The 27,373-nt window shown below is 46.9% G+C and overlaps 1 protein-coding gene across 2 annotated transcripts in view; it reads left to right on the forward strand.

Annotated features, from left to right (window-relative positions):
- The window catches only part of LOC119387015 (cuticle protein 65), a 567,739-nt gene that overhangs the window by 266,102 nt on the left and 274,264 nt on the right, over window positions 1-27,373 (forward strand). The window lies entirely within an intron of this gene.

Consider the following 27,373-nt stretch of genomic DNA (forward strand, 5'->3'; position numbering starts at 1 on the left):
GCGTCAGCATCAGCGCGAGCCGGTGTCCAAGATGGTAGCCCACATAAAGCATTTCCTCGATTTCCTAAATGTTCCTGCGGAGAGCTTAAATATCCAGTTCAAAGAGCAGGTGAGCGACAGTTCGATCCGCCAACTCCGATCGGCGTTTCAAACCTCCAGCGTCGACATACGACGTTAGCGTAATACTGAACGGTGTTTGTCGTGTGTGTTTACGTGTTCATGACTGCTGTTTCTTTCACGCAGAACTTTCGCATCAGCGGCCCGCTTTGTTTGATCGCGCTGTCAATTCTGTATGAAGTGCGCGATAGATTGATCGCAGGGATGTTCAAATAGACAGCGTCGTAAACGAACCCCGCTGTGCATCCGTAACCTCGGGGTCTTCATTCATTGTTTTTGTTGTGTTATAGTTGACTCGTGTCATGGCCGAAAGTAAACCAGCTCCACGTAGACGGAGGCGCACTTCGCGGAAAGCGTAGCAACGTTTCCGACGTCGTAGTTTTGCGAAAGCTGCGTCGAAGTATGCTCCGGATTACGACGTACTCGGGTTGCGCTGGTTTTCAGGTGTGCGTACGGGAGATGTGACCTTGGGTTGTAGTTTAACGGCACCGGTAGCTCTTGAGACGGATGTATGTGTTATGCTCGAGTTTTGCCGCGTGGCGCAAAAAGAAAACTATCATCATCATGAATCCACACGCGCTCTCATCGTCCTCTTCTGCATCGCTACCGGAACACGTACGCCGATTTGTCCGGAGCGGGATGCAATACACTCAAACCTCATTGTAATGAAGTTACATCTTACATGAAAATACCTTCGTTATATCCGAAAATTCGTTATAGACGTCTATTGCTGACACTATGTATTGCAAGACTATTCTTCACTTACTTCGTTATAACCGATATTTCGTTATATCCGTGTTCGTTATATCGAGGTTTCAGTGTAACTGTGATGGGCGAGAGAACTAGTACAGAGAGGGAGAAAGGAAGAGAACGAGAGAAATAGAGAGAAGTAACTGAAGCAAAGGGAGAAAAAGATAGAAGGCGAGAGAACGACTAGAGAGAGAGAGAATGAGAAAAACAGAGGGAGAGAGAGGTGCCCACCAGCTTTGCTGTGACCCAGCATTGCGCAACTTAGGGCAAGCTGGGCTATTTTGTTTGTTTGTTGTTTAACGTCCCCATGAAAACGTGCAGGTCCCCACGGTGAAGGTAGACTCTGGGATTGAACTAACAGGATGTGCGCCGATCGGACGCTACATCGCAGAGCAGTCTGAAAAAGGACGGGCCGTACTCGGTAAGGTGTTTTCACTTCCGTCGAGTTTCGAGTATGAAGAGCGGCGTTAAATTACGCCTCCATGAGTTGTGGCAGATGTGGCTTCCTGCTTTTATTTGGTGTTTTACGATGCAGTAGTTCAGTCGGGTGCCCAATCTTAAAGAAGGTAAAGCTAAACGAGCAGGAGTTAGACTGAAAGAATTACCATCTTACAAACTTGATTTGGGATCATGAACCAACTAACTCGCATCGCAGTCCTGTTAAGCTTACAAACACTCGTAATTCAAATCAATTTTACTGCAGAGTGATGAAAGATTTGTTCATTGCATTTCATACTCTCACAAGAGTAGCCGTAGACATGGAGCTAACAAATCTGCACTCTTCAAAAATAATGCTCAGTACGAATGTTGTTAAGCTGCTTAAAACCACTTTGTGAGACGTAGGCCATATTATTCATGTCATACTGTTATCACACTGTGGGAGCATAGTGAAGTGACTCACTTTCTCTGTTAATATTTGCCCCCAATGTCTCCACAAAACGGGGCTATGATAGCATGGTTATGCTAGTTTTACACATTGCCATAAAGCAAACAAGAATAACTTTACTGGGACGTGTGTTGCTTCAGATCCAATGTTTCAGGTTTCATTATTAGGAGTGTTTGCAACATTTCCATGACCTCCACGTTTCTGCACGTGGATACACTAAAAAGTCGCATTTGAATAGGTGACTGAAGAAGACACCAAAGCAGTTCTTTAAAACTCTATATTAATTCATTTTGTGGAAAGATCTTGACTACTGCAAGCAAGGAGGTTGAAACAAACTTCTGGAGTGGAGGCGGCGCGCCGCCGCTGAAGCCGACGACCGCCATATTCCTCCAGGCAGAAAACGTGTGGGTGGTCGCTTGGGCCCACGCGGAAGTTCCACAGATGGAGAATTTCTCCACTGCTCTGGTGACAAGCGAGTGTTGTGGATGTATCATTTTTTAGACTGCGATCCACAAAATAACCACATTTGCAATTTGTCGAAGATTGCCAAGCTGTATATAAAAAATGCCGGGCCTGCTCGGAGCGCGCAGCACAGTCACAGCGAAAGCTGGAAGAGCGGCCTTTCTAGAGCCCGTTCTAAGCTCTCTTGGGGAAACTAATACAAGCACACTTGCAAGGTACCCACTACGCCGCAAATCATAATTTTTGTGAAGTAGGAAAGCAATCACTATACGATTATTCGTTTTTCTGCGGATAAGTGAGGTACCCGCTACACATCTGTAAGGCATTATGTGAACTTTGTTGATGCTGCCTGTGGCTGATGACGAAGAATTATGGCTGAGCCTTTTGTAATGGATTTGAAGCAATTAACGACCGGTCACTCGTTGTGCAATTAGCATTGTGTGACGTCTGGTCATTATTTTACTCTTCTGACACGCTATATTACACATTTTACGCGATTCCTTGCCCGACATGACGCCTGTAAGGATGTTTTCGCAAAGGAGGTCCAGTCACTAACGTGGCTCTGTGTAGAATACTCGACTGCCACGCAGAGGACCCGGGTTCAAATCCCATCTGAGCCTGTTTATTTTTATTTATTTCATTTTTTCCTATTTCGCACGATAATGGTTACGGATACCGGCGGCGGTGGTGGACAACTACCTTACTGCTGTTGTGATCTGATAACAGCTTTTGCTGTAAAATCAGGCTTCAACACATTTCAAAAGAAGTCAACCGGAAAAAAAATTCGGCAGATCTCATGCGTTGTGGGAATCTGTTTCCTGCGAACCAGTCAGCGAGTACTTTTATGCTGTATTTTATGGCTTTGAGCCAAGCATTACGAGTTCGAGTTCAAGCCAAGCATTACGAGGATCAACGTGTTTTTGTAAGTGTAGTAGCTGTGTGGACATCGTGGACTTACCAGGCACGTCGACAACACTGGCGTTTAAAGGGCAACTTTATGGTGCGACGTAACGTCGGCCCTCACGTTAGAGTACATACGTCAGTATTATTGAAACTAAGTGTACCTTATAGTGCAACCATGTGGATATCATACGTACTTTCTTTAATGTATTCCTGTGGGGTCGAGCAATGCTTCAATATAGCTTGCTGAATCATAGGAATGAAATTTAATGTTTATTATACTGCTATAAAAGCGGAGCCAACACTGAAACCACAGACGTTAATCTGATATGAAGCCTGTATCGTAGGAGTACATACGTACTGTGTATTGCTTTTTTGCAAAATTAGATAGCCAGCACCACAACCACACTTGACGTTGCACCGACATTGCGCCCTGCATAGGCTGTTTTTCCAAACCAGTCTATATACCTGACGTGCCTCTGTGGTAGAATACTTGATTGCCACGCAGAATGCTTGGGTTCGATTCCTGCTGTGATCCTAATATTTATTCTTTCCGTCCGTCAGGTCAACGCTGCCAATGTTGGTTTTTCTTAACACACTTGCATTTAAATTACTAATGTCTGTTCTCGCCGTTCCTAGGTAGATATAAACTGTCATATCACCTGTGGCACATAACCGTACACCGCGGCCCGTGGTGAACGGGTATGTGCCACACTTGTCTGCTGGAGAGGGTTTAACGACCTACGCGACAGGATTCAACGTTATTCATGTCATGACCCGACGGTCATACTCGTCAAATCCTCTTACCCTCCCATGCCGATTTTGGTCTACACCAAGTTAAGGAGGCTATCATGAGAGCACCCAGGCGTAGGCGGCTAGGTAGACAGATTCGTAGATAGAAACTAGAGCACTGCACGGGCCGATTTTTCCGGGCCCGGCCCGAAAACGCCATGTTCCGGCCCGCCCGAGCCCGGCCCGGTGTTCTTAAATGTGGCCCGTACCCGGCCCGGGCCCGAAAGGTTTGGGCCCGGCCCGTTTCAGCTACTTATGCCTTAAGCATAAAGGAGACACGGTCCAACCTTCGGTGATTGTGAAGATACCTGCCGCACACCAGATATTATCTAGAGATTGTTTAAGGAACTTCTTTCAGTGTCACGACTTTCACTGGTACGTGTATACTTTCTGATAATTACGCCCGTACACTCTTGCGAATAATTGCAGGGCAATATAAAATATAATTGGAGTCATAGCTGGCTGTTTCATGTACGCACGCAGTGCTAACCACGCAATCTTATTTTTGCATTTCCAAGAACGACTACAAAATACCTCCATAAAGTGGGAAAAAATAAACATGGCAGACATTTTTAGTTTGAGTCTACATCAACTGCATACGAGCGAGGGATGTTGAGTAATAGAACAAGTCTCCTGCAAACTTCATCTATTGCACAATGCAATGAAAAAAGAAAACGTGCTCTAGCTGTTTCTGGGAGGAATACACCAGGCTGGGCAGCGTTACATAAAGCTGCCGTGTTGACTCCTCGGCAGGAAACTGCACCCACGTACACTATGTTTTCGTGTTCAAAACAAGAAGGTTCTTCGTCCCACCCTTCTTCCCCGAGTCACCACCACTGCAGTGCCATAGATCTGTCAAAGCGAGGCACACCCGTTAGCGAGCGAGCCACCGTCCTCGCTGTTCCCAGAAGGTGGCCGTCTCGTCGTCTTCGTGTGACCACCTTCGATCTTTGAAAATGTTACGCCTTAAAGCAAGACCGGACTAAGGGATTCCACACCAACTGTCTATTAGAGCGCCAAGTGAACACATCTTATATACACTAATCTAGGCACTTTACCGTTCCTTACACGGTGCCCAAGAACGTCTTTCACTCACTATAACAGAGGAAACTTATATTAGGCGTTTCTTGAAATTACGTGTAGCATACCGATGGAGCAAAATTGTAGACGTCTTGTACTGTGCAATTTCTGTGCACGCCAATGTACTCCAGGTGGTTTAAATTACCCGGAGACCTCAACAACGGCGTCTCATATAGCCTTGGTCACTTCGGAGAGTTAAACCCCACAAAACAACAAAAACAAAGCCAAACAACGTACACACGCAATCATACAGATACGTATGAGACCCTGGCCTAATACGGGCCTGGCTCAGGCCCGAGCCCAACCCAAGCCCGAGCCCGACCCGAGCCCGAAGATCACGGGCCTGAGCACAGCCCGGGCCCGATCCAACTATCCCTTACCCGGCCCGGCCCGGGCTTTCGGGCCGGTCCGGCCCCGTGCAGTGCTCTAATAGAAACGCTGAATGTGCCAAAGGTTCACTAAGAAATGCTTCGCATTTAAAACTCCAAGAGTGGAGTAAGAACGTAGCTGACAAGGACTGCTATTTTTAAAACTTTGTAGACGAGCGTAAAGAAGAGCTGCAGCAAGCTAGTCAATTAATCTGCTTTCGTATCTCTTATTTTGCTGTGTTTACTTTTTAAGGGCACGTGTTTCATATGGTTAGTTTCCTGATTGTCTGCATTATGCGTAAACAAGAGCTGCAGCAAACTGGTCAAATGGTCTGCTTTTGTATCTTTTCTTTGCTGTGTTTAGTTTTAAGGGCGCGTGTTTCGTACGGTTAGTTTCATGACTGTCTGCATTATGATGCATTTTGAAGTTATCGTGAATTTGTTGCTTTATCGATTCATGTGTAAACCACATTGTACATGCTTCTTTCTTCTTTGAAATTGTATAAAAGCCGGGGATGAATAAAATCTTATGTACCACTTATTAACACCACCATGTGCTTCATTTTGGAAAGAAAAAATTTGGCCAAATAAGTGACATTATCTGTCCAGTTCTCGTGCTGAAACGCCTCTGTGAAAGCTCACAGTTACGCTGCCTGCGCTGCCTCTTGCCTGGAGCAAGATGGCTGCCAACCAGTTTCCCAGGCTTCACCCGCTCGCGTGGCGCGTATAGGGGACCTCCACTCCAGAAGTTTTTTTTTTAACCTCCTTGACTGCAAGTCATATGAGAGACCTGACTTCTTTTTTAACCATTACTGCAACCACAGTGCCAATTATGTAAGTGTTAAGCACTGGTTTTGAAATATTTTCTCGGATCAGGGTATAGCAAATCTTCTCAAAACTTGACGAGCTCAGTCTCATTATTTCAGAGTGCATTGTGAATTTACTTTTACCAACGAAGACTTGCTAGGAGACAACCTTAAAGGGGTACTGACACAAAAATTTTGGCCTCGCGGTTTTTTGCTGCAATGTGTTGCTGGGGCCTGTAGTCATAACACGGCACATCGTTTGCTGCAGCGCGCGACAGATAATTAATTACAGGCTCCTCATTACCGACCAGTGTCAGTTTCGGTTCAAAAACGACAAGCCTCCGGGTGCAACTATCACCACCTAGCGGCTGCAGCGCTCGATCACGTCAGCACACAGAAGTGTGACGTCACTTCCGCGCTGTTCGCAGTCGTCTCCTCGCATTCGCACGCTTGCCGCACGTGCTGCGCAATGACGTCGCCATCATCGTCCTCGTTATCGTCGTCCTCCTCATCGTCGTCTGTTGGCGACCGATTTCCTTGAGACACCAACAGCGCAGCGGCGAGCAACGCTTATAGATCCAGGTCAGTTGCAAAACTGAGCGATGTTGCGCGGCGCTGCCGCTATCAGCGACAGATGTGGCGCTGCTGTCGCAACAGGATTCACTCACTCCACTCTCTTCAGCCAGCGGTGAATGTTGCGGTGCATTAGTATCAGTGGAGGCTGCTTTCTGCGTGAACAGTTTTACGCTTTCCGGACTGTCCCGACTTTTCATACAGCGTCCTGAGTCATCCCTGTCGGGACGCTATAGTAATGTCCGGATTTATTCGGGTGTCTTGCGTGTCTCACCATGCCGACCATATTGTTGTTCCCGGCTGTACGGCGGTTACAGGAAATCCGAGACATCACGACGTTTCTTTTGTGCCTAGGGTCACTAACTCTTCAATGAAGGGAGGCGGGGTAAACTAACATAGGGAGCCAGCGAATTCAGTTTTCTTAATTGCGGTATTGGCGCCTCTTGAAGTTGTAATTCAGCTAGCCTACGTGCTGCTCGCAACATTTCCTCTTGCTGAGAGGTGTACTCGTAAAATTGTCGCGCTTCATGCCGAAATCAGCCAAAGGTATTTAAAGACCTTCGAATCCACCGCTACCACCCAACATTGCTTCGTGCGTGCTATTCGTCAGAACATCGTGTTCTGGAACGTGACGTGCATTGTCGGGTGTGCGTTGGATCACATAAAAATTTTAACTGGATGGTCCCGAATAAATCCCGGACATATAGCTGTCCCGACAGGGACGACTGCAGGACGCTGCATGAAAAGTCGGGACAGTCCCGCGAAGTCCTGAGACGGCTGGTAACCCTATTTGTGCCCCGCGTGATCCGGACCAGCGAAAAGAGCGTATGCTTGGCATGTGGTCTTTCATGTTTCACTTTTTGAGCGCACAATTGAACAAAGACGAAAAGCGACGCGGACACAGCGCTTGGCGTCCGCGTCGCTTTTCGTCCTTGTTCAATTGTGCGCTCAAAAAGTGAAACATGAAACGAACCAGCGAGTGGCAGTGGGATCACGCCATTCCTCGTGAGGATAAGAAACTGACCGACACATCACGTATGTGTGCATGATATGCACCTTCACGAGGAAGACATCCTGAAGACTTTCACTCACATGGTTTATGGTAAGAATTAAGGCTGAAATCGCCAGCGGAAAGGAGCCTCGGGAAGGATGCGTTCCAACGATATTCCCGAACTTGCCTTGATTTGAGTGATTCTAAAAATTGCGCTGTAAATAATATTTTACACTAATTGGAGCTGTTTTGATAAGGTTTAATGCTTCAGACTGCAAATAAATCGTGCCGTTTGTGTGCATCACACTATACATGCCATATCTCAAAAATCGTTTCACTGCATGGCGTGCGTACGTAAATAATAGATATTTTTTTTTTCTGTAGCAGGACTGAAAGTGTGGCGTGCGGCAATTTTACCGCTCAATGATTGCGAATAACGACAGCCGCGATACAGAGTGAAAACGCCTCACTTCAAAAAATATAAAGTGAAGAACTATCGGAAAGAAAACAGCGCAAAAAAGACGGACAACCACAAAAAGGAATGCACAAACAACAGCGCTGACTTACAACAAAGATTTATTCGTTAACACCGCGCAATACTTGCACAGTCCAAAACGAAAAGATGGAAGTACCAACACGCCCAAACATTCACTTTAGCTAAGAATTACGCTATGGGAATGCGTCATATAGTTAATTTCTTATAGGGTAATGGAAAGACTCGTATGTTAGGCTATCGAGCATCAGTTATCGTGGGCAGTCTAGAAAGCCATAGCTTTACTGACTTTGCCTTACTGCTGCTAAATATTACTCAGGTTTACGCTGCAGCGGCAGCGCAACGAAAAATCTCGATAATATACAGTCGGCGATGTAAACAACGAAGCCCATTCTGAACGTCTGACTCGGCGTCTTGCCACGCGGGCCGCTACGCGTTTTCGTCTGCTAGCGGAAGCTTGTTGCGCCGCCAGCGCCACCAAACCGGAAGCTGCCCTGGCGCCGCTCGACGGGTTGGCTGACGCGGGGAGTTTCGCAGCTTACCTGGTTCTATAAACGTTGACTCGGCTGAAGCGTCACTCCTCGCTCTTTCTCTCTCTCTCTCTCTCTCTCTCATTTCCTTCCTCTTATCCCCCACTCCCCTTCCCTGTGCAGGGTAGCAACCGGACGTTCGCCTGGTTTACTCCCGCTTTTCATTTTCCTCCTCTCTCTCTCTTCTTATTTGTCAGGAAAGTAAATTTTTTTCTATGCTTAAGTGAAAACTAGGAGCACGATCAGGCATTGCCAGCCGCCATCTATTGTTCGGTACTAAAGTACTATGCAGCGATGATTTCAAAGAAAGCTTGCACCACTGAAAAAACGCCAGGCCTGCGCTGAAACCGCAGCACAGTCACAGCGAAAGCTGGAAGAGCGGCGTTTCTAGAGCCCGTTAAGCACTCTTGGGGCTACAATACAAGTACACTAGAAAGGTACCCACTACGCCATAAATCACAATTTTTGAGAAGTTGGGAAGCACCTACTAAGCCATTATTCGTCATTCTGCGGAGAGCGAGGCACCAGCTACACGTCTGTAAGGCATTATGTGCACTTTGTTGACGCGACGACTGATGACGATGAAGAATGTTGGCTCAGCCCTTTGTAATGGGTTGGAATCTTTAAACGGCTCACCAGTTATGTAATTTGCATTGGGTGACGCCCGGTCGCTATTTCCCTCTCCCGTCATGCTGTATAACATACGTTGACGTGGAAAAGAGACGGAGGGGGGGGGGGGCGAAGAACTTTACTGAGACCCGAGGAAATGGATCATGCGCTTATGGGCTTCCTCGACAACCAATACAAGTGCACTTGCGAGGAACCCACTACGCTATAAACCATTGTAATTTCACTGAGACCCCGAGGAAGTGGATCATGCGCTTATGGGCTTCCTTGGCAACCAATACAAGTGCACTTGCGAGGAACCCCCTACGCCATAAATCATTGGAATTTTTGAAAAGTAGAGCAGCAGGCACTGTGCCATTTTTCGTCATTCTACGGAGAGCGTTGGTACCTGCTAAACGCATGTAAGGCATTATGCGCACTTTGTTGATGCTGTGCCTGATGACGATGAAGAATTATGGCAGAGCCCTTTGTAATGGGTACGAAGTATTCAACAACCTACTCGTTGCGCAATTCGCATTGTGTGACGCCGTGTTACAGAATTCGCGTTGTGCGACGCTTGGTGCTTATTTTACTCTTCTACAACGCTATATTGCATATGCTAATGTGGTTCCTTCTCTACATGAAGCCTGTATAGGACCTTTTTGCAAAGCAGTTTCAAGCACCGGCATGGCTCAGAGGTTGAATACTGGGCTCCCGCGCAGAGGGCCCAGGTTCGAACCTCGTTCCATCCTGGAATTTTTTTTCTTATTTCGAGCGATACTGGTTACGGACACCGGCGGCGGCGGCGGTGGCGGCGGTGGCGGCGGACAACTACGGCGCCAAAAACGGCCGGTGAAATGATCTCATAACAGCTTTCGCTGTAAAAGAAGCGTTCGTGTTTGCGTGCGAGTGTGTTCCCTAAGGGGCCGTATAACTTGTCATGCGCAGCCGCTGATGTCCCGAACGTGAAGGCCTCAATAGATCCAATAGCTTCTTGCATACCTAACTCTAAGCTTTTATTTTGATAAATGAAAAAAAAAGTAATCACCTGATTTCAATACAGCTGGAGCGAAAAAAAAAAAGAAATTATTCGCAAAGAACAAAAAGACACCAGCACCATCATTCCATGTTTTGCAGCAAATCTGCCGCCCTGTGAGAGACACGCTCAAATACAGTCAAAAGAGGAAACTAAATTAATAAAGCAAAAAAAAACGCTTGCGGTGTCATACGCACCTGCTGATAAAACGCAGATAACCATTCCCTGCCAAGAAGGAAACGACTTTAGCTTTAAAACACAGTTACACAGAAGAAAGAACGGCCCCCCGAAAGGGCTTCAAATCCTTCCACACCAATTCCCTTGTTCGCGCAAAGGTATAAGTTTCTGCTCGAAAAAACAAGGCAGTGGGAGTTAAAAAAAAAAGAAAGAAGTACCACAAGACCTGCACAGCCTGCGCGCGAGGCACCCAAAAACAGGGGCCGATATCGAATTGGGCATCACTACGGAAAAAAGAAGCCGCCCGCGGGGTGCCTTGTATGCCGCTCTCCCCACGCGTGTGCGCCTTATACATCCGAAACCCGCGGGGCAAAGGTTTCAGTTTTTGGCCGCCGAGAAAGGCTTATAAGCCGCGCACGCCGTTCTCCTTTCACAAAGAAAGCTTCGAAGCTGAGCGCCGTGCTCCGCGACGTATATGCAGGTTGCTGCGAAGAGACCAGGCTGTCTTGTTCTGAAAGCCCCGGAGGTAAAGCTCAGACGCGCTGACTATCGACGCAAGAGAAAACGCGAAAGGTATTCCGGCGCATTTCTCTGCGGAGAAACTGTCGCGTGGGCGAAGCATAAGCTGCTCATTCCACGCATCAGCAATGCCAGCCAAGAGCAGCCCACGCGCTAACGTTAGGCAGCCGTTATAGCCTAAATTAGCTATTCCTATAATGAGTATTTTGCCGGTGCTATAGCATAATACATCCGGGGGCCCCTTCACTTCTGAGCTAAAGTTCGTAACGACTCCCATAACCGGAGTTTTCTTTGAATATTGATTAATCTTCTAGCTCATATATAATATTGGGTGCCTTAGGAAAGAAGAGGCTTGTTTCTTTGTTATACTCAACTATGAAACCAACGGACAGTTAAGCCAACGAAAGCACAGGGGAGATGATTAGTTGTTTCTTGAACTGCAGCGGTTGGCCTTACATCACTAGGCCCCTTTCTGTATCAGTTCTAGCCCGGGAAATGGAGGTTTTCTTGAATACAGGAACCCCGAAACCTGCTTCTCAAACTTGAGCGCACTTTTTATGTGACGTTTAGACTTAAGAAAATAGGCGGTACACAGCACGAATAGCTAAAGACGCATGAAATCCTTGCAAGCGTCACGTTAAAAAAAAAAAAATAAACTTTTGACAGTTAACCAGACGTTATAAAAGTTAAACATACTCGACAACATTCAATTGCGGTGTCAGTGTGGTTGCGTGTTCGGAGAAGTACCGTAAGCTGAAGTATTGGCGGAGAAGCAGAGTATGAAGGGGAAAGATAACATGAAGTGCCTGACAAAGGTTCAGTTGAGTTCTGTTCTCGAAAGCGGTCGGCTTTACTGCAGCGGTTCGCTAATGCGATTTATATGTCATTCTCTAATCCCCGAAGATCAGAGAAAAAGATAACGCTTTGCACCGGCAACTCAGGGCTTGACGAGTTAGACTGTAACACAATCAATTCTATTTCGCTGCGCCGGGTGTTTGGCGGGCGGATATTTTTAATAATTGTTGGGGTTTTACGTCCCAAAACCACGATATCATTATGAGAGACGTTGAATAGTGGAAGGCCTCCGGAAATACAGACCACCTGTTATTCTTAAACGTGCGTCCTAAATCTAAGCGCTCGGGCCTCTAGCATTTCAACTCCATCGAAATGCGGCCGCCCGCGCCGGGAATTCGATACCGCGACCTTCGGGTCAGATGTCGAGCACCATAACCACTAGACCACCGGGGCGGTGATCTCTTCTTTCGCGTCCGCGTCTGCACAGCTATCTTCTTTTGTCCCGAGTCCTTACGAACAAGCTCAACCTTCTGTCCTTCTCTCTAGTTTATTTTTCTTGCGTACTGTTAGCCTTGCTACTTGCACAAGGTTTTGAACTGTTATTCGGCACAATCGACGCACTATCTTCCAGACGGAAAGAAAACGCGAGCTCAGAAATCAATAGGCGACAGAAAGAGCACAACTTTCGAACACCGCACCCCGTCGGCAGGGGGCACCACTTACTTGCCAAGAGATACCCTTTAGTGGGTGCCAAAAAATACGACGCACTCCCTCAGTTGCTTAGTGGGCTGACGCGCACGTGATGGACCGCGAACCTATGTCGAATGTATCCCACAACACCGCGCATACTTTTGACCGCGTAACGATGGGCGCAGTTGCTTAACATCATGATCATGATTGCCAACAGCCTAAACGACGTCGCATTTTTTCTCGTTTGGTCCAAGCTGTATGTTAAAGACGACTACGTTACTCACATAAGCAACGGTACAAAAACAAAAAAAAAACGAAAAATAAGAAAATATATGTGAGACAATATGTCAGGTTCAGCATGCTGGTACAGTACTCCCGAATTGAAAAGCGCATTAGTTTTTTTTTTTTTTTTTTAAGGATAACATCTGCTATAAGCAATTGCTCGTGATAACCGCTCCATGCATGTCGCTCAAAATCTGGCCGCTCTAGTAACGTTGGCTCTGATGGAAGTGTTCGAGTCAAAAATTACGCCAATATGACACGATACTGTAGGCGCCAGAAAAGAAAGTACGAGCGTCACATAGCTTTATATTTTCGCGCTTCAACCCGTGAATACTGCATATAACTTATGTTTTTACTCACGAAGTGCGCATGGAAGATTGACCAACGCAAGCGAGAAGCCTCGCAAATTTTACCGCATTCTTACGGGCATGTAGTCATTAGCGTGGATGAGCACCGTTACAGAATACGAGTCTCAGCTAAACCTGCTCTGCATACTTCAACCAAACCCTTACGACAAACCGCTTCTTTATTTGTTCATCCTTAGTTGAAGAATGCTGAGCGTGTCCCTCCGGCCGCTCTCACGCCGCTTTCTGTAGGTATTCACCACTAAAAAGATGCGAAGGCGGTAACTTATCCCACTTCATTTTTGCCGGATATATCATCTTTTATACAACATTTTAGGTCAATATAAAAAGAAACTTTCAGAGAGATGGAGAAAAATTTCATGCGCGATAAGGCTAAAATTTTGATGCGGTCAAAGCAGTCCGGATTTAAAATCATTCATGACATGAGGCTCGCGTGTTGCTCCGAAGATATATTCCAGGAGCCCAACAACAAGCGTCAACTAAGCTATACGCTACTTAGCATGCGCACACTGAAAGCAAGCAGACAAGTTCTTATGAGCATGGTTTTCACTCTGCCAGGACCTTGAACGTTTTCTTTTGTTGTTTTTTGCTTTTTTATCTTTCCACAGGTTTTTGTAGTGTGTTCATGTTTCTGGGCCCACTTCCCACTAAAGCGAGTTATAGGCGGGCATGTAATGACTGAAGAAAACTAGCAAAAGCGGCAACATTCGTAGTTTTTTTTTTTGTTTTTTATCGTTAATGCGCGCCGCAGTTAAGGGGCTCAAAGAATTGCGAACACAGTGAACGATACGACTGAAAAAAAAATTGCGCACCAGTATGTGGCGTCACCGTTATATTATGTGTGTTTTCACTTAATACACCGCTTTTCCAGCATAAGAAAAAGTTGCACCATTATTAGGTTAATTACTTTTTCTCTTGTAACGCATTTTTGTTCAGCGTTACGGTAGCTATAATACCTTGATGTGCAGTTTTAAACTGCGTTATTCAGCATACGGACGCCGTCCCGATTATACTTGGAACTTCGCATGTTTCGACTTCGAAATGTCGTGAACATGCACAGATATAAAAAAAAAAAAACGAGCTATATTCACCAGTGTGGCGAGTACACCTGTCTTCAACGAAGCAATGTAGCCATATATCACTGCGCTGAAATTGATCTACCCTGAAATATCTCTTCACTAAAGCAGCAACAGGCACACTACAGCGGTTTGGAAACATCGCTCTTTACTTACAAGAAAGACATTCCGCGCAATCGCTGGCTAGCCCACGCCACTAAACGCTCAAAATGCGTTTACGCTCACTCGACATTTGACACGTCACCGATGTAGTAATAACGAAGTTATGATTGTCAGAATCTGCGTCGGCGACGCGCAGTTATGCGCGTCAGATAAAAACATGACGTGCTCCGGATAAGGAAGTGCCACGCCAGAGCACCGCAACACACTTTTCTCGGAACGGTCACTGCAGAATAGTTGCGCAAAGAAGAACCATACGAAAGGCCACATATTCCCACCAGACTCGTAAGCCGCGCCAAGTTCAGTGACAACGGTTGCAGCTAGGTGCGTTTACCGCTGAACGCGGCGGCAAAAATAAGACTGCCAACTTGATTTCCATAGAGAATTTGGATCAGTCAAGGGAAACACGAAAATGGTCGGCAAAAATCTATCGCCACCCTTTGTTGCACCAGCTCAGCGCGAAATGTAACTCGTAGGCGCTGTCATGATAGAGAAAAGGCCACGCGGCTGCGAGCCTATAGAAAATCAGGACACGCGCGAAGTAGCGATAGTGCGGCACACGCCAGGCTGGCCCGTAACGACCTTTAAACGTTCTTCATTCAGAGAGAGAAAGGGAGCCCACAAGCAAAACGCAAAGGACCGCGATCCGCAAAGAACGCGTGCGCAGCCGCCGTTGTGTCAACTACGCGCCCGTTCGCGCACGCTCTCGCCTGCAAAGAAGCGCGCGCGCGCGCGCGATGCTAAACTTCCTTTCCGAACGGCGAGAAGAGTTGAAGGCAAGGTTCTGCTGCCGCGCTCATAGCGCCGTCACACACAAGGCATCGTCAATGCCGACACAGGGTAGGAGGAGCTAGCCACTCACCGGCGTTGACAGCGACGACGCAGACAGCGGCGAATACAATGCTCGGACCAAGTCCAAGTGCGAAGAACGCCTGCGCGATGATGTATCCGCGGCACGCGAAGCCACGTCGCCGCACACGATGCGGCAGGCCGGCCCGCGGCCTGCATTCCTCTAGTAGAAGACACCCCCCGCGCACGGCAGGGCTGGACACACTGGTTTGCTTGGTACACGACGTGGACGACTAAGAGCACATACACCTCCCCGCCCGACGACGATCTCGGAAGTCGCCGGTGCTCGGTAGTCTTCGACGAGCGACCACGATTAGCGGGCGCAAGCACGCGACGTCTGTCTCGAAAGAACAAGCAGCGCGGCAGTGGGCGCCAGAAGCACAGACCCACGCGCGCGCGCGCTCTGCCCGGCGCGCTTGCTACCTGCGCTCGGAGTCTGGACCACGGTTTGTGCAGACGACGCCGGCGACGCGCACACGACGCGCACCCAGCTGCGGCGGAGGGAGGCAAGGCGTCGCTGTCGCAAGCGCGCAATGATGATAGCGCGCAGGCGTGTGCTGCCATCTAGCGGCAGCGGAAGACGATTGAGTGCTATGCGGCAGCACCCGCTTGATTCCAGTTCCCCGGTAAGACCGCAACTAGGAAGGCTTTTATTTTTATTTCTTTTCCGGGCAGGGACAAAAAAAAAAAGAGGGAGGAGAGAGAGAGAGAGAGGTGAAGCTGAAGAGAAAAAAAAAGGGGGGGGGGGTAGCGCACTGCCGCTGACAGGAAAGAGGCGGTTGGGCAGGTGAGGATGTTATCTCGCATCTTTATATCCCGGGTGTCTTTTAGTGTACAAATGAAATCGGGGAGGGGACTCCTGTATCTGATGTACGCACCGTGGTTGCGACCATGGTAGGGCGTTGCTTCGGCTGTCATTTCCTTATTATAGTACCTTTGAAAAGAAGCGTGATTAGCGTCCGTGTGAACGGTAAGTACAATGTCATATTGATGGCATGGCTCCGGGAAAATAAAACAAGAATTCTTTAGAAATATGAAAGAAAACAAGTTGATGTCCTTCGTGCACAAAATAAAAAATAAAAGAAAGCGATTGGTCAGAATTCGTCGTATATTCACAAGAACCACGCAGAAGTCAATAGCGTAAAACATGCACTGCGTTATTATTGTCGAACATCACTTCATAATGTTTCTGCAATAGCTTGAGCCGCTGTGTTTACGTGGTTATTGTATATACTAACACTTCTTCCTGTCTTCGTCATCGTCTTTCATCAATCTTTCTCTCTCCTTTCCTTTTTTGCCCCTCTGCGTAGTAGCAGGCCACGGTATACCAGCTTAGGCAGACCTCCTTGCCTTCCTCTGATAAGCTCTCTTACCCTCTCTTTCTCTCCCTCCCTCTCTCTCTTAGCGGATACATTAAGACGCGAAACCCAGTGCGCCGTGTCTGCAGAATCACCTCCTCGAATCACGAAGCTTGAGACGCAAAATCTGTCGTGTGACACGTAATACAGCCTTTCCTGAGAAAACGACGGTCTATGGTTGCACATCAATGCTTAGCAAAAGATGAAGATCGAAGGCCTTTCCTCCCTTTCAACGTATGTCTTCATCGCACAACATAATGATCAAATCTCCCCATCTCCTCTCTCTCTTCTTTGTCCTCTCATTCTCCTACCTCTTCTCCCTGTGGCGCTAAGCCGTGCTCCCTAATGGGTTGTTCTTTTTCCCCACGACAGCCACATCCCACAGTACATGACAGATGCCTGATTCCATGCAACGCAAAGAAAGAGGTTGATCACATGGACGATAGATTACGATTGTAATTATGAATGAATACACACAAGCTGAAAGTTGCCCAACGGGCACCTCACTAGAATAAACAATACCTAGTTGGACGGCCCTTTCAGCCATCACTTTATTTCCTGCGTTTAATGCCGTGTTTTTACAAGCTTCACGTAATACTTAAGCAAACTGCATGCACAGGTACGATCTATCTATCTATTCTATCTAGCTATCTATCTATCTTATCTATCTATCTATCATCTATCTATCTATCTATCTATCTATCTATCTATCTATCTATCTATCTATCTATCTATCATATCTATCTATCTATCTATCTATCTATCTATCTATCTATCTATCTATCTATCTATCTATCTATATCTATCTATCTATCTATCATCTATCTACTATCTATCTATCTATCTATCTATCTATCTATCTATCTATCTATCTATCTATCTATCTATACTATGCACACACACGCAAATGCTTGAAGATTAACGGCGCACATCACCAATCGTAAGCAGATCTAAATGTCTGTGTTTATTTATTTATTTATTTATTTATTTATTTATTTATTTATTTATTTATTTATTTATTTATTTATTTATTTATTGGGTTACTTCAGCATTTCGTCCCTATGGAAATGCAGCAGCCGCGGCTGGAGTCGCAGGCATCGTGCTCGGAGGTATACAGTGCCATAGAGCCCCGAGCCGGCGCGCGACAGAACGGTCATCCAAGACGCGCATGCGGAGGCTGAGAAAATCTCCTCGTATCGTGACAGCGCTTGCAACAGCAGCCGGGAAGAGGATTTCCTTAGGCCGGCCAACCATCTCAAGTGCTGCCGGAAAGCCGCCCTGGTAAACGAAGGAATGTGGCGGCACGATCACAGAGGACCGGATTAAGAGAGCCGGAGACAGCCGAGGCTAATGAGCTCCGAGGCTTCTTCTTTCCTCTTCGCTTTATTCGACGCGTTAGGACTCTTGTACGAGGCTAACAAGGAATCAGACAAGAGCGCATTAAATATACATACAGCTCGAAAAAAATAAACAAATGGCGAATTTGACGTTGCTGCGTTCATTTCGGTAAAGGAAAAGAGCTAACCAGCGCGACGTCTAACCATCGCACGCTAACAAGCTCATGCATGCGTTATATATCGCAGAAAAAAAAAAGCAAAATACAGGGAGATTAAAAGGAACCGCCCTGCAGTAACGCGATATACTTTAGCTGTCTTGTACAAATTGCAACTGTGGGTCGTCTACAGAGAATCATTCTTGTGGGCGGGAAGCGCACGGTACAATTGCAACGCGTAATAAATATCCCTTGGCAATACCAGATTTACGCCACCACCCTGCGCTATCGCGTTAAAGCCGAGAAATGGAATACCGCCGTGCATTTTTACTAAAGAACATACTGCTGTTCTTATTGAGCATTACGACGACCACACTCGCGAATAAGTGTGGACCTTATACGTAAAGCACGGAATATCAGAGCCCATGTGCCTGCAAGACTTTCAACCACCTGGCTACACAATAAATGTCTTTGGTGGCGATAGGAGGAATGGTTTTTTCCTTATGGAACTACGAGATGGATAGTATTGTGTACATTTGCACTAATTAGCAACGCGAAATTTCCTTTCCTGCGGGACCAGTCATGAGATTGCGATTGTTGAAGTGAGAAAAAATTGTTCTAGGAGGAGAAAATATATTCCGGCGAAGAGACAGGGGAGGAGGGGGTTGTAATGTTCCTGTGGTAGAAAGTGAGGAAACTGTGGAAAGGCTTTGAGAGGGATGAAGGTAATGATATGTTCAGGAAATCACTTTTATTGATTGGTTACGTCATAGACGATGTCACCCCTGGCGAGGCGGCGGCTTAAGCGGTGAAGGCGTAGCCAAGGGGGGGAGGGGGGGGGAGTTCAAACCCCTCCAAAAATTTTCAATCTTGCTTGCGTATATATACAAGCACACATACAAACGCACGGACGAACATACATAAAGTATGGTTGAACCCCCCCCCCCCCCGAAAAAAATTTCTGGCTACGCCCCTGTTAGCGGTACTGAAGGAGGAGGAAGAAATAGTTCGAAAGACAGGGAAGTTAGCCAGTTCTCAGGCCGGTTGGCTACCCTGTGCTGTCGAAAGGGGGTAAGAAAAATAAAATATAATAGGAAAGAGATGTTGCAGAAGAAAGGGAAAGAGGGGGAAAAGAAAGTGAAGAAAATGTCACAGCTTCGACTCAATGATAATATATGAGGTTTAACGTCCCAATACCACGACATGATTATGAGGGACGCCGTAGTATAGGGCTCCGGAAATTTCGACCCCCTGCGGTTCTTTAATAACGCGCACCTAAATATAAGTACATGGGCCTCAAACATTCTCGCCACCATCGAACAAGCAGCCGACGCGATCAGTAGTCGAGCGCCATAACTACTAGACAATAGTTTCAACACAAGGGCGAAGCAATGAGTGCGATAGCAAGAAATTGCAATGTCATAGGAAGAACGGCAAGCAGCTAAAAAAGTACTGCGTGCTGCTCAATCACAAAGGACGCAGGAAAAGAAAACAAGCAAAGTGAGTGCGAACAAACAGCTGTCACAGCTCGACCCCTGCAGCACGCTGCTCAAACACAAACAAGGACGCGCGAAAAGAACGCACTGGTATATGCGTTAAACCCCAGATATTGTTAATATCATTATTATTATTACTTTTATTATTATTATTATTATTATTATTATTATTATTATTATTATTATTATTATTATTATTATTATTATTATTATTATTATTATTATTATTATTATTATTTACAAAGGAGGAGCGCAGGGTCGCAGTTGTTACTTCAACTAGCCCCTACTTTGGCTCTCCTACCTAGCAGCTCACTGCTTTCGCAAGCGCGGCTGCTGCGCGAGCAAAGTGACCTTTGTGTGGTCTAAAGCTTCACCGCGAACTTTGCTGTGAAAGCACGGGACGTACAAAGCTCCCCCTCAACTGATATTCGCGTGAGCACGGTCGACCACGCCCTGTATGTCGAAGTACAAGTCGGAGGCGCACATCCCAACTCCGGCGAAACACTAGATAGTTTTAGAATTGGGGACCCAAGAAACCTGCGAGCCGCGAGGACGCATGCGCAGAACGCAAGCCACTCTCGAACTCTTGGGCTCGCGTTGTCCCAAGACCCTGCAGCGCCTTGCTGTGGGAGGCGAACGAAACCGGAGGGCGCGCAACCTCAAGAGAAGAAAATAAAGACGGCGATTGGCAGTGTCACGTGAAGCCACGGCTCGCGTTTCCTGCGGGTGTCGATTATGGTCACTAAAATAAAACTTCATTTTGGTCTAGTTGGTACATATTGCTGAGGCTAAAATTACAGCTCAAACGCACTTCTTTGTCCTTCTTACTTCTTCTTTACTTCGTAAAGCATGGCGTAACCTGAATATGATTTCATGTCTTCGCGTATCTAATACACTATCATCCTTACACGTTTTGCTTTAGAGCTATTGTTGTGCGTGTATGGGCGGTAAGGTTGCCTTAGGCTTATATATGCATTGGCGTATGAAAGAATAAAGCAGTTGTTAGTAAGCGCTTTATTCGTACGTTTCTTTTCCTCGTGGGTGTCTTGTGCGTTTGCGCTGTAACTTTAGCCTCAGGATTCTGGCCGCGGTGTGATTCTGGTTCAGTCGTCTCGTGTCTTCCCTCCTGTGGCATAAGTCTACAAGAGCCAAAGCGTTCCCACTAGCTCGCGCCAACACGAGCAAAGGGACGCTCTCCTTTTTCTGTGGCCGACTGGCCACCAGTGGCGTGGTGCTACAACTCCAAAATGGAAAATTAGCGTGGTTCGCCGGTGATACGACGCGAATGCAGCGTGGGCAACCATGTAGCATGGCCCGCGTCTCGCATAATTTTAATTTCACCACGTGTGGCGTCCCGTGCGTTAGTATTCTGGCGTTAGTATCCTGTAGAACGAATTACGCATGGCGTAATTTTTGGCAATGAAGAAAAGAAAAAATCACAGCATATCCACGGAGTGAATGATGATGAGTGGGCGAAGCTGCGGAGGTTCATCGGTAAACCGTGAATCTTCCGTGAATTCTGCCCAGTACATCATCACCGACGTGAGATCGGTCGCGTTTATACTAAAGGTTCGATGAGTTATGACGACTTGCAGCTCACTTTAATTTTACATGTACGCTGTGAATTTTCATTGTTTAGAAAAATATTGCTTTAGAAAACATCTCGCGTCTTTCGTTAAGCAGCTGGCGTCTTTTCGTTTTGCTTTAGAAACATCTGGCGTCCTTTCGTTTTGCTTTTAGAAAACATCTGGCGTCTTTCGTTGGTTTATTTCATCAATCAACGGCGTTTTGAACAAAATTTTTATTGTTTAATCACGCACAGGAGAAATCTCACCAGGCACTACCTTGGAGGTAAACAATGGCTGCTAATGGGAATGAGAGACAGAAGAAGTCGGCTTTTAGCTAACACTTACTCTTCTACTTCTACTAACGTTTCCTACTGGAACATGCCAATGGCTGCTAATGGGGAATGAGAGACAGAAGAATTCGGCTTTTAGTTGACGCGCACGCTGCGAATTTTTTATTGTTCAACAACCCACAGGAAAAATCTCCCACCGGCACCACCTTGGAGGTCAAGATCTGGTACTAGCGTTGCGACTGGTTACGCACTACTACGACTACGAGGGACGAACGGGTGCCGCCTTAAGGAGCTTCGCCCCTAAAAGACGCATGGGGTAATTGTTAGGCATCGCGCTGCGGCGCGAGGAGTCGCAGGTTCAAAACACCGGTCGCGCGCTTCGCAATTTTTTATAGATGCGAAGTAGCTTATGAACGGGGCCTGTCCCCCCGGTGTGACGAGTGCCCCGCGTGCCACTAGATGTATGGAAGAAAGAAGAGAACGAAGTTGTCGCACGAGTGGAGAGCTCGCGCATGGTGTGCAGAAAGGAATATTTGCCTGACATATGGACGTGCGATAGAGCGCTCGCTTCACTGCGGCACGTGCTCTAGTATAAATCATGCAAGGTACCCACTACGCCATAAATCATGCAAAGTGCCCACTTCGCCATAAATCATGCAAGGTACCCACTACGCCATAAATCATCGTCAATCATGCAAGGTACCCACTACGCCATAAATCATGCAAGGTACCCTTAGATGCAAAGCAGCTTATGAACGAGGCCTGTCTCCCCGGCGTCGCGTCGACGTAACCAGTGCCCCAGCCGATCCGGAGCGGCGGGCTCGCGAAGCCGAAGCGAAACGGGCGCGTTGACATCGCATTCTTAAACTTCAAGCTGCAACCTATGCAGCAAGAGCTATTAACTTTATACTTTACGGACCACAAGGCCGTTATACTCAAGGGAAAACGTTCCCCTGATCTTAGTCATATATGACGAGTAACAACATCAGGGGAACTGTTCCCCTGAGCTTAAAGTCATATATGACGAGTAACAACATCAGGGGAACCTAGAATACAAGGACCATGAACAGAGATGAAGAAAATAAAACATTTACAGAAATGTAAGTCGACTCATGGCTGCTTCGCATACTACTCAGGGTTCTCTTTACAGGGAGATGGCGGGAATTATTTTCTTCTGGATTATTTTTATTTGTGGCTGCTATACATATATGCATACATATATACGGTACATGACGGCGACGGCAAAAATCCGCTGAGAGTGTCCATAGAATTGCTATCGCAATAAACCCTTTCATAGAAGTCTCGATACACGCCGGCTTGTCATCAGTTCAAACTGCTCAGCGCTATCTTCAAGTCTAGATAACTCTCTGGAGGGTGCACAAATCAAGAACTTATGAAGCAATAGTTGGCAATATATGATTTTTTTTAATTTCTTGATATCGACGCGGAATATTTCTGTGAATCTGCAATTAGAACGCCACTGTTGGATGTTCCGCAGCCTGACGTAATTCCGCTTTCACTTAGGTATACACGGCTGCAAACTCGACACAATGGCAGCCTCAGGCCAAGGTCTGCTATATAGCGAGAAAGACGGTGCAGTGAAACGCCAGCGGCAAAGGTGTCGCCTATCACACCTTTCTACGAAAGGAGTATCTTCTCTACATATATTGCAAGTCAGGCCAAGCCTCATCAATGCCAACAACGATTACGCCAGGACCCACAACACAAACTCGCTTAATTTCGAAGGCGCAGAGGCAAGTTCGTTTCACCATCTCTGCAGCAGGGCCGATCGTCAATGACCTCCCCGGAGGCCGCTATACGGTAAAAGTATCGAGACAAACCATTATCTTTCCCGAGCACCGTATGCTCCGCGATCTCGAAAGAACATAAAAGACAATCAAAACAGCCCTCACTCGCAAGTGTTCAGTAAGAGTAATCTTTCACGGTCGGGTTGTTGCTATAGAGGATTAACCGCAACAAGGCGAACCACCACCGTTTTAGCGAGTAAAGTGAACACCCCTCTATACACACGGAGGGTAAAAAAAAGAGCGATCTCCCATACAACGTAAACCAATAACCTAAGTGTGCGCGTGGCTTGGTATATCGACGATCGCAGCACTTCCCGACCGCCCAGTGCGTCTCTGTTTCAAGGAACGGGTTCTATTCGCGGCCCGAGTGCTCCAACGAGATCTGCGACAGAACGAGAGGGAGTGTGTATAAAGCTGAATTTGTGGCGTGGCGACAGCGACGCTGTTCCCAAAGACGACGCAGTAAAACAAAGCTTCGGATGTGGTAGTTCCGGTTTTACCAGCCAGCCCGCCTAGCGAAGAATGCGCATTGCAGCTCTATGCATGTGTGTGTGTTTGTGTGTTTTTTATTCGTTTCCTCTTTACAGTGGGAGCGTGGCACACCAGTGCGTCGCGAAGGTAACGAACGTTGAGACCAAGCAGCGACGGCGACCTCTGTGAATCGGCGGCATCTGCATAGGAAGTGCTCCGCCGAGAAGCCGTAAAGAGTAAAAGATCTTATCTTCCGTCTCGGATGAACCTGCAACGAGCTATACAGTGAGCGCAGTTACACATTGGCGTTTTTAGCTCATTGCGAAGCGTAGCGGGAGACTTGTTTGGAGCCTTATAAAATAATTCACGTAATACAAATAAAGCGGGGGAAGTCGCGAATCCGGAAAACGCCTAAGTGAGAGGCGTAATATATCGCTCAAGCGGGTTCACTCAACTCCACCGTCTAATAAGTAATAAATGCACGGGGTGTATGTTGCAAGGAGGTACATACAAACAAAAATTATAAAAAAAGTAAAAGGGGTAGGAAACTTAGCAAAGCTTCCCAGACCAACTCCCACCAGAACAAACAAGAATGAACGCTTGCAGTGCCTAGTTAGTCCTAAAGACAACAATATCTTTCCATCGCTACAGAGGCAGCGGCGGCAGCAATAACGGTAGCGATGTTATGCGTAGAGGTGTTATATTATAGGCGACGTAATGGCACGAACGGGTTTTCAAGCTACACCCGCGGGAACTTGAATGTGGCGAGACGACCTGAGTGTATAGAGCAAGCTTCCGGAAAATGCCGGTACGTGATTGGCTTTAAGTCAGAATGGCTGAATTCTCAGAAATCAAAGCGATAAAGATTCAGTAGCAACGAAAGCTTTCCAACCGGTTCATACGAGTTCAATTCATATAAGTATAGCACTTTTCGAAATGAGGGATATGCGTTAATTGCGTGACCGTAAGATGTGACACGGATATCGTATAAAAGTATGCTTATACTTCCAAGGTTAAAGCAATCATTTTCGCTCACTTTGAGCGAAAAGTATTGACTGCATTTGGGCTAGCGCAACGTCACGGTAGAAAAAAAGATAGGCTTGAGCATGGGCAAAGCACTCGTGATCTCATTGCATGGTTAACTAGTCCGCAACAAGATTTCGAACTAAGAGATGCTCCAACCATCTTCAGAATTTGTTATCATGCTTTCGAGAGTTGCCCCCTAACCAACCTTCGGTTGCGTTGAATACCCTTCACCTGCGGCTGCGTCAAGTATCCTTGAACTCAGTACAAACAGTTCCAAAGTACAGAAAGTTGTTCTGCAGTATCCTTGAACGGCACCGGTATTGCGGTTTTGCACTGTCTTTCCTCCACCAAGTACATCTCTCAATTTTGCTGTGTTAAAAATAAAATCGGAAAGCTTGCTTTACGCGAACGAGCCGCTTTATACGCAAATGTAATACCACATCCAGTCAAACTCCACCGATAGTAATGACGCAACAAAGCGGTTCCCACACTTCTAATATATTGGCAAAGAAAATGGGGCACTTGAAACTGGCATTGTGCATGCCGCGACATTGCCTACCTTCCTCTATGTATGCAAACGAACAACAACAGCAACGTGCATAAATTCACACGACTTTTACAGGATACAACAATGGTTTTTCGGGATTTCTGCTACTCTATGGCTATACGACTACAGTAGTTTTTAAAGAAACGTATCACAACAATATTCCCCAAAATATTAACAACAACGGCTTTTCCTGTTCAGCTCTTAAATCAATCGGGTAAACCCTGAAAGTGTCCCACTGTCACCTGGCTCCTCCATAGAGAGCCTCAATCCTTTGCAAAAGGTGACAATTTGCGCACAGCGATCGGTGAAAAGTCTCCAATGGAAATGTGACCCTGAAAAAAAAAAAAAAAAGCATACGTTTCAATGAACGGCGGTACAGGGAAACAAAACATTTCTGGGGTGAAAACCCCAAAAACCGACACCAACAGACCGTTTCGCATCACGCAGACAAAAAGAAAAAAAGAAAGAGCTCGACAACTTCCGGCATGCGAGATAGAAAAAAAAAAGCCTCAACGCCTACGCTCCGAGGAAAATTGTCGCGGACTAAAGCCTGGCGCTCTGGCTCGAACTCAAAAGCCGAGCGCGGCGAAGCATACACGCAGAGCCCGGCCTGGTCTTCCGCGCCGGCGGCCGCCGCACTGCGGTGTAGAGAATCGAGTCGACCGAGTAATTAAACGGGCCGGCGAGGGAAGGCGCGTTTCGGTGCTGCCTAATTGAGTCCGTTTGGGCGTGTAGGGATTCCGTACACTCGGCGAAGATCCGAACGCTTTTCGCATCGTCCTTCCCTTCTTTCCCGTCGTCCCTCATGCCCCCCTTTCCCGGCAGCCACTGCGGCTCCCGGAGACGCGAGCGCCTGGTAACAAAGAACTCGCCACCGCTGTATACTGTGGCTGGCCCGAGTTGGGTTGATGGCCACGCGCTGAGAGCCCAGCGCAGCGCAGCGCCGTCGAACGCCCGGACTTGGGACACAAAAGCGAGGATGATGTTCGTTGGTTGGTCGTTCGTTCGTTTACGGTCTCCGCTGCGTGCGTGTCGCGTGGGCTCCTGCCTCCCTCCTTTGCTCGGTGGAGCTCGCTTTTTCTGTGTACTGCAACCCAGGGAAGATCGAAGCGTGTATCTCGAACGGTGCCGTTACGCACCTGGCGGATCGCTTTTGTGAGGCGGAAAAACACGCGCCAGCGAGGACCGGCTTGGTGCTGGTGAAGCGTGCTGCTCCCTATGTTCGATCGCTGCAGTAGATAAAGCGCCACCTCTTCTTATTCGTTCGTTCATTCCCTTCCCGGTGTTAAGCCCTCTCTCGTTCAGCGATCTGTTGGTTAACTCCTTCGTTTACCAGTTAAGCTGTTTTATCTATCTATCTATCTATCTATCTATCTATCTATCTATCTATCTATCTATCTATCTATCTATCTATCTATCTATCTATCTATCTATCTATCTATCTATCTATCTATCTATCTATCTATCTATCTATCTATCTATCTATCTATCTATCTAAACAGCTGTTAGTTCATTGAAAAAAGAAGAAGATGCAATAAAAAAGGAGATGCAGAAACCTTAACTTGAAAAGCGTCTGTTTGGCTATCTTAAGCTGTGAAATTGAGTAGGTAAAATAGAGAGAGAGAAAGAGAGGGGGAACTTAATGTGCGCACGTGCGCTTACAGTGCCATTATACACCAATTTCACAAGGAGGCTGCCATTTTTAAAGCACTCCACCGCCGCAGCGCCGTCTATCGTCTGCGACGTTTCGCCGCCCTTTCGGTGTGTGGGGTTCCGCGGCGGTGTATGCAGCGTATGCGCTCGGTTCACGAGGTATTGCTGTTCTTCGCGGCACACGGGCAAAACAGGGCAATGCTTTTCGAGTGTAAAGGCGCTGTTAAATAATCGCTAAGCTTGCAGCTTCAAAATGGTTGAAACAGCAAGCAGCGGCGGCCTACGAGGCGTTCTCGCAGCAGCGCCGACGATGAGTAGAATGCCAATGCAGTTCTTAAGCAGGATGTGTAAATTGGTAATTG

The sequence above is a fragment of the Rhipicephalus sanguineus genome, chromosome 3 (assembly GCF_013339695.2).
Source record: "Rhipicephalus sanguineus isolate Rsan-2018 chromosome 3, BIME_Rsan_1.4, whole genome shotgun sequence".
NCBI lineage: Eukaryota > Metazoa > Arthropoda > Arachnida > Ixodida > Ixodidae > Rhipicephalus > Rhipicephalus sanguineus.